This window comes from Urocampus carinirostris, chromosome 3 (assembly GCF_059441175.1).
Source record: "Urocampus carinirostris isolate Australia breed hairy pipefish chromosome 3, RoL_Ucar_1.0, whole genome shotgun sequence".
NCBI lineage: Eukaryota > Metazoa > Chordata > Actinopteri > Syngnathiformes > Syngnathidae > Urocampus > Urocampus carinirostris.
Genome location: NC_142351.1, coordinates 2,425,642 through 2,431,248, shown reverse-complemented (window position 1 = coordinate 2,431,248; position 5,607 = coordinate 2,425,642). Strand labels below are relative to the sequence as shown.

The 5,607-nt window shown below is 46.9% G+C and overlaps 1 pseudogene; it reads left to right on the top strand.

Annotated features, from left to right (window-relative positions):
- Nucleotides 1-3,184: 3,184 nt before the first annotated feature.
- LOC148368280 (uncharacterized) lies at nt 3,185-4,404 on the top strand (annotated as a pseudogene).
- Nucleotides 4,405-5,607: the final 1,203 nt, after the last annotated feature.

Genomic DNA, 5,607 nt, shown 5'->3' with positions numbered 1-5,607 from the left:
GACCAGCATTTTGGTGTGGAGTCTAAGGTTGTTGTTTTGAAAGACCCTTATCCTTAGTCGACCGAAAGATGCTGATGCTTGCTTGAGGCGGCTCTGGATCTCATCATCCAATGAGCAGGTGTCAGACACTATGCTCCCCAGATATTTGAAGGTGGGCACCATGAGCAGGCGTTGCCCTGCTGCTGTGAGGGTTATTGGGTTTGGTAAGAGGTCAGCACTGGACTGACAGAGTACCTCTGTCTTCTGGGTGTTGATCGTCAGTCCCATTCTGGTGTATGCAGTTACAGCTGCCGAGAGAATGTTTTGCAGAGCCTCCGGTGTATGGGCAACCAGGGCACAGTCATCAGCATACTGTAGCTCAATGATGGTCTCTGAAGTCAGTTTGGTAGTTGCCTGTAGCCTCCTGATGTTAAACAGGTTACCATCAGCCCTGAAGTTGATGGTAACTCCAGCCTGCTCCTCCATCCTTCTACGTAGCAGTGTTGTAACACAGACGAGGAAGATGTTGAAGGGAACTGGAGCCAGCACACAGCCTTGCCTCACTCCAGTTTCGACGCCAAAGGGCTCTGAGCTGTGTCTTCCAACTACCACTCTGGCCGTCATCCGTGAATGGAACTGTGCAAGAATGGTGAGAAACTTGGGTGGACACCCAAATCTCTTCAGGACTTGCCACAGTAGGTCCCTGTTCACTGTGTCAAATGCCTTTGAAAGATCGACAAAGGCGATGAACAAGTCCTTGTGGTGCTCCCGGCATTTCTCTTGGAGCTGACGTGTCACAAAGATCATGTCGACTGTTCCCCTGTCCTTTCGAAAACCACACTGTGACTCTGGGATGACGCGTTCCGATATTTTGGAGATGAGTCTGCGGAGCATGACCTTGGCAAGGACCTTTCCAGCAGTGGCCAACAAAGAGATACCCCTACTGTTGGAGCAGATGGATTTATCTCCTTTATTCTTAAAGATGGTCACAATGTTCGCATCTTTCCACAGTTGCGGGACACACTCTCGTCTCCACACCTCTGAAATATATTGAAACAGTGTCTGTGTACAGAGGTAGCCTCCTACCTTGAGAAGTTCAGCTGGGATGTTGTCAGGTCCAGGGGATTAATTGTTTTTCAGGGTTTTGACTGCATGCAGGATTTCATTGAAAGTTGGCGGGAGGTCGAGGTCTGGCAATGTAGGATGTTCAGGGAGCTCTGAAAGGACAGTTGGGTCCACTGGGGTGGGCTGGTTGAGCAGGGTGTTGAAATGCTCAGCCCACCGCTCCACTATCATAGCCTGATCCTTGATTAGAGATGTTCCATCAGCAGATCTAACAGGTGCCAGTGAGCAGTGTCTGGGGCCATAGATGGTTTTTACTGCATCATAGAAACTGTGCATATCGCTTCTATCAGCGTGAGACTGGATTTCATTGGCTTTTGAGATCCACCACTCATTTTGCAGTTTTCTGAGAGTTCTCTGGGCCTCGGAACGAAGGGCTTGCCATAGCCTTTTATGGAATTGAGATTGTGGGTTGTTCAGGGTGGCTCTGTGTGCCTTGTGCATTCTGTCCAGGAGGGTTGAGATCTCTCCGGCATTCTGGTCAAACCAGTCCTGGTGTTTTTTAGTTTTAAAACCAACGGTTTGGGCTGCAGTGTCAAAGAGGGTGGTAGATATATAGGTCCACTTCTCATCCATCCCAGCCTCTGACATGACCAGCTGCTCAATGTTTGCCAGCCTCTCAGCTAGAGAGCAACGGAAGTTGTCAAGGGTGTCGCTACTGGAGAGTTTGGCACAGTTGAGTGTCTTCCTCTTTGAACCACCATGACGTGCTAGGGGCCGGACATGCATTCTGACCTTTGTCAGAATCATGCGGTGGTCGGTCCAACAGTCTGCCCCACGCATAGCTCTTGTAATGAGCACGTCCTTCAGGTCAGCCCTCCTCACGATCGCGTAGTCAATCAGATGCCAGTGTTTGGACCTGAGATGCATCCAGGATGCCTTATATTTATTCTTTTGTTGGAAGATGGTGTTTGTGATGGTAAGGTTATGTTCCGCGCACAGACTAAGAAGTCTCATGCCATTGGAATTAACTTTTCCAATGCCATGGGCACCAATCACACCATCCCAGTTTTGCAAGTTCTTTCCGACTCTTGCATTGAAATCACCAAGCAGCATGATTTTGTCATTCCTCGGGATGTGACTGAGGATGTCATCGAGTGCCTGGTAGAAGCGATCCTTCTCTTCATCATTCGATGGCAGTGTTGGTGCATAGGCACTAACTAATGTGACATGTCTGCATTTTGCAAGTGGGATGCGAAGAGTCATTAGTCTTTCACTGACACCCACTGGTGACTCTGTGAGCTTCAGCAGTAGAGTGTTCTTAATTGCAAAACCAACTCCGTGAAGATGGTGTCCGCCCATGGGGCATCCCTTCCAAAAGAATGTATAACCCCCCCCCTCTTCATTGAGTGAGCCTTCCTCAAGGAGTCTGGTCTCGCTGAGCGCTGCCACATCCACATTATATCGCTTTAGCTCGTTGGCAATGAGTGCTGTTTTGCGCTGTGGTCTGTCCAGACTGGTATCCAGGAGTGTCCTTATGTTCCATGCTGCAATTCTAAATGCTATTGTTTTTCGACCGCATAGTGGAATGTCCCGACAGGCGCGGTTTCCTGTCCGGGTACTGTGCTGAGTGGGCAATCTTTAGGCCACCTTTTCTAGGCCTTTCCCCAATTGGGGTGAGCAGTGCGGCCACTAAATAGTGCTGCTCAGACGCACAGGGGTCTGCCGGAAACAGCTGCCACTCAATCCCAGCTGCTAACGACCCTTGCCCTGTGCCGCTGACGTGCAGAGGTCCAGCTAAGAGCTTCCAGCTCATTCAAACCTGCTCCCGTCACTGGTTACTCCATCGCCGCCAGACTTTTGTGGTCGGGGACTCAGGTAAAAGAAGATACCTGCGCAATGATGGTTTTTAAAGTGGCGTAAGGGGTGCGCTTTCCCCAACGCCACTATCTTGATTGTAGAGAAGATGGATCCAGTGGCAAGGGAGACCCTAGACGACCGGCATCTTCCCACAACTGCAGGCGGCTGCCGGAATCCAGGTCTGTGGGAAACCGCCTCAAAGCGTGCCGCCACCAGCTTTTGGGATCACTCTTAGTCTGGACTCTACCCTTCGACCTGTTCGGCTTGAGTAACCCTGCCAGGAGTACGAGACTCTACACAACTACACACTCTAACGCACACTGGGGAGAAGCCTTTTTCCTGCTGAGTTTGCGAAAAAAGATTCTCCCTCAAAGGAACCTTAAAGAGACACATCAGAACCCACACTGGAGAGAAACCTTTTTCCTGCTCAGTTTGCGATTAAATATTCACTACAAGTGGAACCTTAAACAGACACATTAGATCCCATACTGGCGAGAAGCCCTTTTCCTGCTCAGTTTGCGGTCAAAGATTCGCTGAAGGTGGAACCTTAAAAAGTCACATTAGAACCCACACTGGCGAGAAGCCTTTTCCCTGCTCAGTTTGTGGAAAAAAATTCACCCGCCGTGGAAACTTAAAAAAACACACACTAACCCACACTGGCGAGGAGCCTTTTGCCTGCTCAACTTGTGGTCTAAGATTTAGCATGAGACAGTCCTTAAAACGACACACTCTAACGCACACTGGGGAGAAGCCTTTTTCCTGCTCAGTTTGCGATCAAATATTCTCTACAAGTGGGGGCCTAAAATATCACATTAGAACCCACACCGGGGAGAAGCCTTTCTTCTGCTCAATTTGTGGTCAGAGTTTTACTGCGAGTGGAAACTTAAAGAGACACATTAGAACCCACACTGGAGAGAAGCCTTTTTCCTGCTCAGTTTGCGATCAAATATTCACTCCAAGTGGAACCTTAAACAGACACATTAGATCCCACACTGGGGAGAAGCCTTTCTTCTGCTCAATTTGTGGTCAGAGTTTTACTGCGAGTGGAAACTTAAAGAGACACATTAGAACCCACACTGGTGACAAACCTTTGACCGTTTGACTTTTTAGTGAAAAATTCATCCATATCGGCACCCGAAGTATACACGCAAGAACTCACGCCGGCGAGAAGACTTGCCTGCTCGGTTTGCGGTCAATTATTCACTGTAAGTGGGAGCTTAAAACACGTAATCAACCAAGTATCATAAAGGCCGTCTATAGGAACATAACTCGATATGAAGTTGTGTCAATTGTATTCAAATGAAACCCTGAAATGAGTGTTCGTAACGCCTCTAGTGATATATTCTACGCACCATTTTTATGCGCACGTATGCAGAATTTGGGATGGATGTGGAACGATAATTTAAGCGTTTACAACTCGTGCGATGGCCGAAATGAAATACACATTTGCAAAGGTTTTCGAACTGTAAACCGGTCTTCTCCAAATAGCCATGAACCTGAACATACCCGTAGAAAAATGTGTAAAATACACTCTTTAATTTTGAAGTTTGGGATCCAATTTGACACGGTACCAGGTAAGGCTTCAAGCTATCGTCTCACCTCTTAAGATGTAAAAACAAATTCAGGCGAGTTTGGATTATTTAATGTTAGTAGAACTTGCAATGGGCACAAAATGCTATTTTTGATGTCACGGCTGTAATAACAACATTTTTTGTTGAAATTTCTGCTGAAATATGTTTTGTAGTGTGTGTGTATGTTGTGTCGCTCATTGCAGTCTCTGGCACGCTGATAACTGAAATAAAAGCCTCATCATCCATTCCGGCCTGAATGTGGATCCTTGGTGGGACACCGCGGTTACATATCTATCGTTCGATTGTAGGAGAAAATGTAGGTTCGATAATCTTTTAAGTCTTCTTTCGTGATTGAATAAGTACATCGGGAGCCAGCCATGAGGGGGAGCCTTTTATTTCGTCATCCCAAAAGAACTCAGAGAACTCCAGACATAACACTGCTCTTATAGCTTCAGTTTGAGCCCAACCCAAAAGGCGGCCCTAGTCCTCGAACGTTTTCGATTCCTAACAAGACGTGCTATTGGTTCTATCTAAAACAATACATTTTAAACCGTCTTCCTCTTAAAAAAAAACGTTTTTCTCGTCTCAATGAGCACTTATTGTTCCCTTTTTCCTTTTCCTTTGATATATTTCTGTTAATCCTTTCAGTTACGTGGGCCGATTAAATGCCAGCGCTGGACAACCATATAAGACAAGAAAGATAAGAATACAGGAAAGAATACAAACACTTACAACATTGAACAAACATAAAACATAAAACAAGACAGATGGCCCACAAAAATTTAAGTTAATTAGTCAAATTAAGTCAGTGCACATTGAGACCATGCGCCTACACAACTACCGAGTTAGGGTTATGGTTTTCCTCTTCTACACAATTTCCCGCATTTTACGTACTGGCCGTGCACTCATTTTTGGCTGTCGGCGTTGTAACCTCACTCTTCAGTGCTGTCGCCGTGGGTGTAGGTTTCTCTGGACTTTGGTGTGTCGGTACCCTTCTCGCCTGTATCGTCACATTGAGGTTTAGCCTATTATCCGTCACTTTAGTCTGTACTGTCGTTAACATATTTGGTTTCTGGTAGTCCATCGGCACCCCGACTGGTTGCACGTTTCTCTTTCGTCTGACTCATCCCATGAT